The sequence below is a fragment of the Cyprinus carpio genome, unplaced genomic scaffold (assembly GCF_018340385.1).
Source record: "Cyprinus carpio isolate SPL01 unplaced genomic scaffold, ASM1834038v1 S000006712, whole genome shotgun sequence".
Lineage (NCBI taxonomy): Eukaryota > Metazoa > Chordata > Actinopteri > Cypriniformes > Cyprinidae > Cyprinus > Cyprinus carpio.
The window spans coordinates 326,698-340,706 of record NW_024879319.1 but is presented as its reverse complement, the minus strand read 5'-3'; the positions used below and the strand labels follow the sequence as shown (position 1 = coordinate 340,706).

General features: G+C 43.1%; 1 pseudogene; it reads left to right on the top strand.

Annotated features, from left to right (window-relative positions):
- The window catches only part of LOC122144536, a 46,526-nt pseudogene extending 33,381 nt beyond the window's left edge, over positions 1-13,145 (top strand).
- Positions 13,146-14,009: the final 864 nt, after the last annotated feature.

The window sequence follows — 14,009 nt, the reverse complement described above, 5'->3', positions numbered from 1 at the left end:
CGGGTTACGTATTGCTTTCGCCTGTAGCGAAAGCTACAGTGGTGGACCAGCCCGGCGTCACCACCCTCTGCACGGGGGTTTGTAGGCGAGCCTTTGTTTATATTCGGTGTGAGGAAAATGGCATGGTCCGATTTGCGAAAGCGGTAGTGAAAGCCGAGAAAACTTTGTAGGTATGCCAAACTAGATGTAGCAGTGATCCGTGTATTGGTCCTCTGGTTGGACCAGGATACATGTTGATAAAAGTGGAACATAATACCGCCTGGGTTGGCTTTGTTGCAGAAGTCCCCCAGCGTGTGCGCAACAGCGTCAGGATGTTTGTTGATGTTGCAGCTGGCGCATTGTGACTTCGGACAAAAGCAAACGGTGTCGAGCAGCGGTGGGATGCCAGACAGCAGTGGCGATGATCGATGAAAACTCGGGAAGATAGAATGGCGACAAATAATAGATAGATGTTCCAGATAGAGCGAGCAGGGCTGACAGAGTGGGAGATATTCCTGGGGTCACACCATTTTCTTGTTAATCGCAAAAACACTCTCCTCCACCTTTGGATTTACCCGGCCTCGGCTGTTCTGTCCATCTGTAAAACAGAAGTTTTTCAGGCGGCGTTACAGCTAGCGTCCGGGACGAGGGGCGTGAGCCATGTTTCAGACAAACAAAGGATGTTACAGAAGTCCCTAATGTCCGTTGGAAACTTATCTGGCTCTAAGATCGTCCATCATTTTTCTCCAGGAGACTGGACATTTGGCGAGCAGAATGCTCGGTTATTGAGGAGGACTGTGAGCTCTTTTTCTCAGTCTGTTTGCGGACCCCCAGCACATTTCCAGCGGTTGTTTCTTGATCCGTATGCATGCCTCGGTGGGTTATTCAGGTGGCCATTGGTCAATCGGGTTCTGTTCCCGGAGAATCTCAGATGGCCACGATGGGTTGGAATGCAATAAAAGTGTCCTGAAAACAGGTTAGTGAAGCGGTATCAATGTCAAAAGTGTTCCTTTGGTCGTAAGTGATCAGTGCAGAGGTTATGTGTGCAAAGAGAAAGCAAAGAAGTAGGTAAAAGGAAACTCAAAAAGCACAATCTAAGCGGGGCGGACCTGGGGACAGCGAGCCAAAACTGAAGCGAAGTAGCCATCTTTGCAATTTCATATATACTTAAATGTCATTTTTAAGTATATTTCTGAAAGATACACATAAAAGCACAGTAGACTGAAAGTATACTTTCCTGTTTTTAGTTTAAAAAGAAGTTTACTAATAGCACACTTGAATAAACTTCCCTTTACGTGGGGAGCACACACACTCCCCTGACAGCACAGAAGATGGATTTCACATCAGTCCTGCTTCAGAAAGAGAAGGGGAAGAGAAGAGGTTTTTTCTCAGCTGTAAAGAAACGAGACAGCTGAAACACAGAAGTTACTTTCAGCAGGAAGACAGCCTGTTCAGTAACTGCACCAATTAAGCAAATCCTTTATTTTTCTTTAAAAATCATTTTCATTTCAAATATTCATGTATGGTCGTTTTCAAAGCATTAATCTCAAGTAGTAATTTATGCATTTGTTTGCAAAAGATGGATTTTGATTTGATTAACAGCCTAATAGTGTCTTATTATTCTAATAAAGTGCAAATGTATTGGACATAAAGGATACATACATTTAATACTCGTTATAAAACTGTTCTTATAAAGGTTATTGACAAAATGTGACAGAAATTGAGGAATTATTTTTGTTTAGAATTGCACAACCCAAATGTAGATACACATATGCACACACTATGTGTCACTGTGTGGAGATTTCCTGCAGTATGTATGTAGTTGTCAGAAGGTGTGTGTGTGTGTGTGTGTGTGTGTGTGTGTGTGTGTTTGTTGTACACCATATCTATCCTGTGTTTAACTGAATAATAGCAGATGCACAGTAAGTGAAGCCAGCTGTGCACCAGCTTTACCCCACCTCCGCCTCCTACAGCCTGAGCTTAGCAGAGGGAGTGTGTGTGAGTGTGTGTGTGTGTGTGTGTGTGTGTGTGTGTGTGTGGGTTAGGACAGGCGTATTTAACGTGTCTGATGTAATGGGGCTGATTCAGCACACACATACACCCACAGGAGTCATTACCTTTAGCATATCCCAGTGACCCTCCGCCTTGGCTTACACACACACACACACACACACACACATGCTCACTCACACACACACACACACACACACACACACACACTCTCTCACTCACTCCTCCACTCACTCCACACACACACACACACACACACACACACACACACACACACACACACACACACTCTCACTCCACTACACACACGTGCTCACACTCTCACACACACACACACACACACACACACACACACACACTCCTCACTCCCACTCACTCACTCCTCACCCGCTCTCTGTTCACCCGCTCTCTGTGACTCCCACTCCACGTGACACTTAAGCCTGGTTTTGTGCTCCAGGGTCACATATGTACCTGAACATACATGTCCTGATAGCAGCTGAAGTTATGTGCAGGTTTTAAATTTGGAAGGTCTTGAAAAAGGTATTAAGAAGTATTTAAACTGGAACAGACCAAACTAAAGTAGCGTCACTGATTTTGGGATTCAAATGTTGGCTTCAGGTTTCAAACCGGCATTGGTCACACGTCAATTAGCAAAACTACAATAAAGAATTTTATGGCAAAAATCATATAGTGTGTCTGGCAGTTTAGGTCACTGGGTGATCGGTTTGCTCACTTGGTCAGAGAGAAGCATTTGAACTCTGATGTGTCCTCTGTGTTGTGTGTGTGTGCAGTGGTTCGTACTCTCTGGAGAAGCCCATCAAAGGAAAGTCTGTCAGTTGGCCTGGTCTGCAGCGCAGATGGCACTCAGGATGGGCCGGAGCCTGGGGAACGGACAGTGTTGTTCGATCACGTCGTTAGAGCAGCGCTGGGAGTGGCGGAGGAACTTTGAGATCACACTCACCAAGAGAAGCACTATGCAGGGGTAAACACAGCCTCCTGTGACGGGCGGCCTCAGATCAAGATTACACAAATCTGAGGACCGGGGGAGGAAGATGAAGCCTGTTTCCTAGTCTTCACGCTTATTGTACAACACATTTAACCCCCCCCAGATTATCATTACTGTAATTCACCTTTTTAACTTACGAGTTTATTTGGTACTTTTCTATTGGTCTCAGTTAATTTTTTCTTATTAGGTCCTCATTTAGTATGTGAAAAAAATGTAATGCATACATTTACGTTCGAGGAACAGCACAATGCAGCCTATAAATATGGCATTATGTGTGCTTGAACGCCAATTCCAAACCCATTACGTGGACTGCTCTCCGTGCTTTCTACAGTGCATTCATCTCCCACAGCATCTCACTCAGTACATCAGCCATTTGATCTTTCATTAGCTCATGCATTTATAGATGTAAAGCTTTGCTCGATTTGTAAAATTCAGGTGACACATGAATAGTTTCAAAAGGTTTTCTTTAAATCAGTCTCACAGCAATACAACCAGCATTTCCCCTGGTCTTCATGTTACATGTGTGATTTCTCAGGACAAGCACACATGCTTCAAACTGTAGGAGTGCCTCACATCTTCGGGGCAGTGACTCCAAGACTATGTAGCTTACATCAAGTGTGTGTGTGTATCAGGTCAGGAAAGTGCTGAATGATGCAGTGGATGCCCGGATCTAGAGAGCGGGTCATATCAAAGACTCAGCGGTCATGTACACCCGGTGGTTCACCACCTCTCTGCAGTAGCCACGCCTACAGGTGCTGCCTCCTGTCATTCAGCCTCCGGCCAGTCACAAGTCCCTGCCCGCTCTGACCCACATCTTGTGCTGTTTCAGTGCTAAGAACTGGAACATCACCAGCTGGATCTTTGACCTTAGCTGAGAGGGGACGGTCAGTCTCATCGCAGCAGGCCGAGAGGTGAGAGTCCAGCCCCGGCCCTAGCCTCTTTCAAAGCTCTACACTGAACATCAGTCTGATGGATTTACACAAAAACACCCGTATGATCAGGCATTTAGAGATATTTCTCGCTGGAGCCTTGCCAACACATCAGACCGTTGTGATTCAACACATATAATTGTGTAATATAACTGTAATGTAAGTTTTTACCTTGGAAATATCAGTTTGGAACATCATTTTGATGGTACAGTGGACTTCTAATAAGATGGATGGCATTTGAAGTGCCTGCCTTGTATGTGTAAGTTCAGCCGATTGCTTTAATGCATATCACTGTGCTATTCACTGTAATTAGCACTGTGATATATTTATTAACTCTGTAGGGGGCCTCTAAAGTCAGCAAAAATATACAAAAACTATATACAGTTGCTTGAATAAAGGTATAACTTAATGCACACGATACACTTTTTAATGCACAATAACTTTTTTACTTTTTTTATCACATTAAGTAAAATCTTTAAATTTTATTTATTCATTAAAAAGATTTATTTCCCACAGACAAAAACTTGTAATTTGAAGGTTTTATTTACCATAAAGACTATACTATACTTAAAATTATTTCTTTAGTACATAAAACATAAGGTAAATGCAATATAATATATTTAGTAGTTAAAAATAAAATTCATATGATATGAAAATAGTATTTCTACCATTTATAAGACTAAAATATTGAATGTAGTTTATTTAATATGAATAACGGGCAGCTTTGAAAACCTCTTAATTCCTGATAGTTCTAATCAGGCAACATATTTCATTAATTTACATTATGAATTCTTAAACCAATGTAAGGGAATACACTTAACTAAATAGCACGGTTAACCTCAGCATCAGGAGAAGCTTGATTCAGTATATATACAGATAAGTGCTGTAATGTGCTATGGACATAACTTTTTACATTTGCATTCTGTCTCTCCCTAACAATACTACTTTAACTAAATAGCACGGTTCTGCTTTATCAGGAGAACTTGAGTTGTTTAGGAGAGTGCTGATGTGTTGGGCGTGTTAGCTTCACTTCTGTCTCTCCCTCACACACACACACACACACACACACACACACACACACTCTGTATGTTCTTCTGTGTAGGCACTTTCTGTTGGTGGATGGGCAAGAGCTGTTTGTGTACTTCGTTATGAGGGACTGTTTGGTGTCGTCTCCCAGAGTCCGGCATGCGAATGGACATCCTGAAGCTCTCAGTCCATCTCTCTGAGCAATCCGACAGCATCGCATACACGAGACCACGAGCTTAATTTAACGAGGTTCTGCTACAGCATTCAGTCTCTTACACACCAGAGCTTCCTCAGTTCTACTCTCAGCGCTGTCTTAATACATGTGTGTCAACCGGCATGCCAAATAGCTGTCACGCAGCATCAGCTGTTTTCAGTCAGACCGGTTTACTGTACACAGCAAAGTAAAATAAACTATTAAAAAACACAACTCATTTTTCACAGTAAATATATTTCTAAAAGGTGTGCTGACATGGGAATTTTCCCAGATGTAGGTAACAACCAAAGTAATCCAATACAAAGAAAACAAATCGACAGTATGGTAATAAATGGAATGACACAGGGAAAAAAAGTATTGAAATACTGAAATTGTATTTGAGTTATTGGGTACCAGAAGTCTTTGTTGGTTGATGCCAGCTTCAAGACGACCCTCCTAGTAGGTAGAAAATAGTCTCATGCATTGCCTCAGTGTGTGATTTGGCCCATTCTTTCACAAAAACAGTCTTCCAGATCTTGAGGGTTCTGGTGGGCCCTATTCTATGAAACTCTGACCTTTAGTTCTTATTTTCTATTGGATTCCAGTCAGGTGATTGGACTGCTCATTCTAGCAGCTTACTTTCTTTCTCGAAAACCGTCTGAGGAGTTCTTGGCTTGTCTTGCTGAAATGTCTGTGAACGAGGCTAATATTAATGTCCACTGACGACGCATTGGGGCAGGTGTGTTCCTGGTGCTGGTGTGTTGTAATGTGATCAGTTCAACAGTGTCTTCATTAATCTCCCTCCAGTCGTCTTTCTGTTTGAGGCTCCAGACGGGGAAAAGCCACTTGGTGACGGCAAACCTTTTGATCCATCAAGGCAGGGTGGGGGTAAACACACACACACCCAGAGAACTGATTAATTCAACCACTGGATTAATTTTTTGATAAGTGAATCACCGCTGTGTGGTTGATCAGAGACGACTCAACAGTTCTTTGCTGTGTGCTTTGATCAGAACTATTTTCATTTGTGGAAACGGAACGAAAAAACAGGACAAATATCGTTTCTAAAAATACAACAAAAATATTAAACACATTTGTGGTCACACTTTATTTTTATGGCCAACTCTTGCTATTAAACAAACCATTAACTATGACCTTCTTCAGGTTTGGTTGTGTTGATTAGGGTTGTGTCTGTGTTCAGATAGAGGTGTGTGTTCGTCGCGCTGGATCAGTGTGGCCCGTCTAATGACCGAAGGATCGCACATGATACGATAAGAACCGTGACCTCTACCTGACACTCTGTGGAAGAAAGCTGGGCCGAGCGCACAGAATTCCATAAGATCGGTGGATGCGAGTACAGTCACCTGAGTTCAGCCAGGCGTCTGCTTTCCTCTGAAATGATCGTGTGTGTGATTGGTCCTAGCCCAGCGGCTCGATGGTTGACAATATGGCCTGGAACGACTTCTTGCTAACATCCTGGTGTGTGTGGCATCCAGGACAGCCGCTCACTAGTCTGGTATTACCCTAGTGTGGTGTTTGTGGATAAAGACTCTCGTAGACCTGCTGCCCCAAAACCATCTTCAGCAGAGATCAGCAGGTAAACATCACGTCACACCAGCTTGAGGAACTGTAGAGCAGAGCCACGGAGGATGATATTCCTTATTATTATCTAAATTGTTTGGATTTTAGAAAATATATCATCTTATTTAAGATTTGTATTACGTGACCAGTTAAACTGGACAGCACTGTATTGAAAATTTGTTCTGATATTCACAGTTGATTGATGGAGGGAAAAAGGAAATGAAATAACTAGAAATAATTTTGAATGGGCTGAATAGAAATGGCATCTTCATTCTACTTGCTCATCACAGAAGAAAGGAAGTCAGATACAGTAGGAATATGTACATGTTTTCATTTTTGCATTAGTTTTTTGCACATATTATTTTTGGCCAAATTTTAATCTGGACGTAAGCAAGCGCAGTCTATAAAAATAGATTTTTATTATGATTGAATAATAATAGTTATTTCATATGATTCATAATCCATTTGCGGGGGTTTTGTTTGTTTTTCTTGATTAAAGCATAATCTTTTTACATTTTGGATACATTTCTTTTGAAAGTAATGGTCAGATATTTATCATGTTAAAATCTTTGTATGGAAGCACGAAATATAGGCTTATCTTCATATTTATATCATGAAAGATAAAAAAGGACAGTTGTCTAAATCTTTACAATGCGGTGTCGGGTCTAGTAATTTGGTGAGTGGAGTACTATGGTTAGGTGAAAACCGTTAGTAGTGGGGGCCCCTTCTGAAAGTCTGGTCAGGGCCCCCCCAAAATGCTAGGCAAGGGCTCGATAAGAGTGAGATGTGAGCAGCGCTGGAGGCTGCCGTCTGCTCGGTGTCCTGAGCGGCTGACGTCGGCTGGATCCTGTGTGTGCAGTGAGTTCAGCCGTCCTCATCAGACCATGTGACGCTATGAGGGGCAGTCAGGTCGGACGGTCAGACGGGTGGCGCCGTGGACGGCCTCTCTGCTGTGACGCAGCGCCGTGTCACCCGTACCCCAGCTTACTGCACGAGTACACCCAGCAGCCGGCCGCTGGGAGGACGCGCTCCTGCATCTGCCCGCTTCGCCAAGGTCAGTGCTCAATACTGAGAAAACATTCCTTAGCAAAAAACAGAGCCTGTAGTCACAGGACATGCACACCAGTCAAAAGAAGACTCTTATGATCACAAAGCCTGCATTCATTTGATTCAATATACAGCAAGAGCCAGTAATATTGGAAAATATTTTTACTATTTTAAAAATAAACTGCTTTCTATTGAATATAATTTAAACAAATGTAATTTATTACTGTGATGCAAAGCTAAATTTTCAGCATCATTATGATCGTTTTTTAAAACATTTTCAGAAACATTTTAATTGCGATTGTTTCCAAACATTTTGACAAGTAATTCTGAGATGCAAATATAACAAGTGCAAATAAACAGTGAAACGATGGTCAAGTGCTACCTGTAAAAGTTTTACTAAACTGAAGGGGGTTGTGCAGTTATTTGCCACTGACACATAAGCACTAGCTTCGAACATCAGTCCTTCTGCTTCAGATTGATGAAGGACCAGGATAGAATTCTTACCTAAACTTGAGTTGGGTCCTGGGTCTGGGTCAGTATTCACCACACAACTGATGCTAGATGCGGGGGGATGACAGAGAGAAGCAACTTTGACCAATAGCGCATGCAGTGCAATGACCGTTCATCAAGCACTTTATAGAAATGTCACTGAAGAGCGTTATACTCTTATACAGGATCAGACGCTCTGGTCGTGTCTGGACGGTCTGGCGGATGGCCAACAGGGAGCTGAGCACAGCAGAAGTGGCGTATGCAGCTATAGGAGAGGTGAATCTGCCGAGAAGATATCTCACATCACAGACTCCTCTCCGTCTCTTACCCTTAACGCTCGTCTTTGTCCTCTGGTAGATTGAGAAAGTGCAGTAGAATCAACTTCATAAAGGACCTGCCGTCGACAAGAGACTCGTGTCTCGCACACATGCTGCTCTTCAGCGGAACACGTGCAGGAGGACGAGGCCACTCTGCTGCAGGCCAACCTCAATTACCACGCCATCCAGATACACATAAAACCTCTACAACTGGGACAGGTGCGAGCCGTCGCTGACCCTGTCCACTCCACGCGTGTGTGTGTGTGTGTGCTGTCTGCTGCTCATGCATGTTCTCTCCACAGGGTCTCTGGAGCTGGCGGTGAAGTACAAAACTCACGTGGACACAGTGCTCGCTCACAGACAGAAGTTCCTGCAGGACCTTGGAAAGCAGGAAACCAACAAGAGATTCCTGCAGTACTCTGAGGGAGTAAGACGTGTTTACCTCTGTGTCTGTGCACTGTTCAGATGTCTGTAGTTGATGGGATTGACGCCACAGAGTTTGTCTGTCCTCACAGTAAACCAGTCTCCTCTGTTATAGGGCTTTTATTGTTTCTGTCTCTCCTGCTTATGTTCAGGTGGAAGTGGACTGGGAGGGAAAATCCAGGCTAAAACTTGAAAATGGAGTTCGCTATGGAGCGGGGGAAAAAAGCAGCCAAAACTCATCCGTCAGAAGCAGTGTTGTCCATTCGCCGATAAAAACACCACACCTGTAATGTAATCCAGGTGAACTGAGGCCTGGATTCCACTGAACGAGCACTGAATGCACACTGTTGGGCTTACTCTCAAAGTTAAGAAGTTATGGCAGGCATGTGAATTCATGTCTTCTGTCTATTAACAGGCATCACGTCTAATTCAGTGTTATTCATATCATATCAATTTCATGAAGAATTTGTAACAAGAATTCATTTTTATTGTAAAACCTTGATTTATGTTTATTCAATAAATGCATATTTGAAATAAAACTTCCATTGGTGAGTGAATAACATGAATTTTAGTGATCCAAAAACTTCTACCAGAGATAAAATACCTAGGACTCCTTTGTAGTTCAGCCACTGTCAACTTATTTCTGATCATAACAGTGTTTTGGTGCAATGCAGTGAAATATGAATCCATATAGCGCTGTTGCGTTTACGGGTTGTCCCCAAGTTGGAATCCCAGCTTGTGGACCTTTCCTAATCTCTGGCCCCCCCCCCCCCCCTCTCTCCCACTTCACTTCCTGTCTGCTTTAAAAATGCCGAAAATAAATCTTAAAGGAAGAAAGAAATTTGAATCAGGAAGGCAGGCAAGAAGGCAAAGCTTCACTGTGGTCTGGGACACATTTGGAACTAATAGCATTGCAATGCAATGTCGTTATATCCGTTTCTGTGCACCCTTTGTGTAACCCCTTCACCCACCATTGACAGAATTTCCCAGCTTTCAGTGTTTTTGTTATGATATGGTAGGAGGTGCATATTTACACATCTTCCAAAAGAGTACTGAACATCTGTATCAAAAAACACAGCAAAGAAGCAGAAACAAGTGATTGTCGATCCAGGAACTGGTTTAGGACTGTGAAGGCTTTGGGGGTGTTGATGAAAGCAGTGGACCTTATATATGTTTTGATAAAAATTCTGAATCCCAACGGACATACTGTAGCACCTCAATCATGAAACACAAGCAGGACAAATTTTTGTCTAACGTTAAATCATTCATAAAACCGTTCTGACGTAAACTTTCGAATTCATGAAAATGTTTGTATTTTCAAAATGTTAGTTGGTACAAAAGAAATGTACACCTGCTCCATACCACGTGTATATGGTGCGTAAAATATTTTGGCAAACTGATGACACTGAATATTGATGCACTGCCATAATAATTACAAGTTCATTTGCCCTTGTCCTCTTTTTTTATTTGTATTTTTTATTTATTTTTTGTAGATGAGTTGATAACTGTGAAACGCAGCGCTCGTCACTGTCACTATTTACCCAGCCATAAATAGAGGAGGGCTGGGACAAATAGCGACCAACCATCCTACTTGTACAATGACTGCCTACAGCAATGGAGAATGGCCAATATTACTGGTTACTGCTTTTTATATATTTTAGTACAGTTCTTAATAATGACATACTATTAATACATTTCTGCCGTGGATATTCCAAATCAATAAGCAACTAAAGTGTCTCAGATGGAAACCACCAAAGTGTTCTCAAGCGCCACCAGCTGGTCGTTTACAGAAAGAGCGTCTGACATTATTTTATCTGGCTAAAAACTCTTTGGTGGACACACGTATGAATATTTATTGTTAGGCATATTAGTCTTTTTTGCATTTATGCAATATGCTGGAGCCAAACCTTGAGAAAGTAGACCAGAATATTCCACCGAGTTCCTGGACACGCAATTTTGTGTTGCTGTAATAAGGTTGGGGATTATGCTAATTGTGAATGAGTGTGCAAGAGTGCCATATTACAAGTGACTGGAATGCATTAACATACACATGTTTAATGATCAAATCAGAAGTTTACGAGGTATTTGTGAATCTGGAAGGGGAGTTTTGGGGTAAGGTCTGTTTGCAAGTTTTTATGAATTGAGGCCCCATAGTCTTTGACAAAAACACGATTTTTCTGTTTTTTGTTCAAAATGCTTTTTTATTATTATTTTTTCAACAAAATATTCTGGGGGCCATGAAATTTTTCTAAAAATGATCAAAATGGCAGTGCAGCCATTGCCCAGAGGATGGGTTTATCTTTTGTCTTCTCTGGAGAAAGAAAGTCTATGGAGGAGGTATTCACCAAGGAAACATCCTTCTAATCCTCTGCCACTTCCAGTCTCTTCTTCTTCTTCTTCTTGGCTAAGAAGAATGAAGGCGTGCAGCCTGGCATTGACCCTGGACCCTCAATAAACTGACTCTGTCTTCTTCCACTGGTTCTTGCTGCCCTGGAATTACTCTGAAGAGCAGCAGTGTCCACAAAACTGGACTTGTGCAGTGCCCTCCTATAACCTCACCAGAATATGGAGGGAGGTTATAGGTGCTGACCTCAGGTTAGTGATTGTAAGTTCAATCGGGTATTATCAGGGCTGGATGTTCGGGATACAACATCAGACCCAAGAGAGTACAGATGGAGCAGAAGAAGGTCAAAGAGGTACAATCCTGGCCAGTACCTTCCACCATCAAGGATCTCCAGAGGTTTCTTGGCTTCACAAACTTCTAGCGTTGGTTTATATGCAATTACAGCCTAATCACAGTTCCACTCATCTCACTTCTTCAGTCCAAGCTCAAGTCTCTGTCCTGGAACACCCAACCAATCACATTCATTGCAACATCTGAAGAAGGCCTTTACAAGTGGTCTTATCCTCGTGCCTTCTGTTCACAACCTACCCTTCATCGTTGAAGTTGGAGCATCCACTTCAGGTGTTGGAGGATTATCTCAGTGGCACGGGGAACCACCAAAACATCACTATTTTTTTTCTGAGATGTTGTCCCTAGTGGTTTAGAATGGGCATTGTTTTTCACCTGTTTTAACAACTAACCTACCATCCAAGGTTCAAGAACGTTACGGTCCTGAGTCAGTCAGCTCAGAGCCTCAAGGCCTTTTCACACTGAACGTGAAAATTGGCGTAAATGTTCGGTGTGTGATGATGCTTTTGAATCAAAACATTAGATCTCTATGGGGCTATTCACACCAGGTGAAAACATTCGTGGTGTGAAAAGGCGAGGATTTTTTTTTTTCGTCCTGTGTGTCAATTTTTTTCCCCGTCGCTCCATGATGAAACAGGCCGGTCCAATCAGATTTGAACTAAGATCACGTGGACTGGAGCAGCTGCTGTAGCACAAAAGGGTGAGAGTGGGGTGCTGTTTCCAAAAACAATGGCGCAGAAGAGCATATGCAGCATACGTGATATGGATTGACACAGAGGAGACTGTTGACAAAAGAATTGTTGAATAAAGTCGTTATTTTTGTTTTCTTGCAGGGAAGGTTCTCAACGTCTGCCAGGGAGATCGGAGCATTGAGGATTACGCCAGGGACTTCCCGAAGCTCACGTCAGGCACTTCTCGAAGCGAGGCTCACACTTCACAGTTCCCCCCGAGGCTTGGCGGCGGCCACTCACAAAGCTCCAGAAGTGGGCGGTGTTCGCTCACAGCTCCCCCCAAGGTGGCGCCTGTGTCCACTATCACAGCTCCCCCCAAGGTGGCAGTGTCCACCCACGTAGTTCCCCTGAGGTGCCAGCGATTCCGCTCACAAAGCTCCAGAAGAGGCAATGTCCGCTCACAAATCTCCAGAAGTGGCGGTGTCTGCCTCACAGTTCACCCGAAGCGGCGGTCTTCCACTCACAGCTCCCGCAAAGCAGCGGTGTCCGCTCACAAAATTCCAGAAGTGGCGGTGTCCGCTCACAGTTCCCTTGCCATTGCCCGTTCCAAGATGGCAGCTCCACACACACCACTGTGGTGGCCACTGGTTCTCCCCTGGGTCCCCATCCTCCAAACTCTGCCTCAGTCCCCAGGACCCCCTCCCGCACACCGGACCTGGCAACCCCATCCCTCCCCCTACTCCGCCCCTGCTCCTGCTGTCCCCCTGGTCGGGTGCTTATGAATGTCTGGAAGCTGTTCCCTGGAGAGGGGGGTTCGTCATGAGTTCAGGGCCATGCGTTTCTCCCTCTTTCCACAAAAGGTTGCCATCTCCACGGACTCCATTCGCCCAAACTCCATACACCTGTTCACTCACTGACTCATTACACTCACCCTCAGCTGTTCCCTATTGTCAAAGGGACTATATATTCTCCCTCTCCCTCCCACTCTTCCTGGCTGAATTATTGCTAGTGTAATTGTTTATTGGTAATTTTAATTCTAATTGTATTCTATTTGTAAATGTATTTGTCATTTCCTGAATCTGTTTTGTTTGCTTTGTTGGCCTTTTTGTTTATTAGAAGAGGAAGTCTTTCCTGCATTTGGAACCAGACCCTGCACTTTCCTTCCTTCAGTGCTCCTCTTAACGCCCGTAACACAAAGAGTGCATGTCTGCCTATTATAAGAATCAAAATCAACTATAGATCACAGTTGTTATCTATTGCAAGCACTAAATGATGGTTTAAAGTGGGTTTTAAGCAAATACATTAATATTACATACATTTTCAAGTGTAGCTTGATGCTAAGTGTACCTCTATTTATATTTTAGACTGTATTCTTGTAAGCATTATCAATAGTTTGGTGTTTCTGGTGTAGAAGCAAACTTATTTATCTTAAATTAATGCTGTATATTGACCAGTGGTACAATGTTAAATCCATAAACGAGATACATATCTGATGAAAAATGCATTGCATTTTTGCAATGCAAAACGGCCTTACAACTGTCTTCACTCCTATCATGATAGTTAGTCCAGACTACTGAGCCCTGGATGGTATATCCATGTAACCATCCTCCTTGGCAAACACTTAAACCCTCTCGCTCCTTCAAACC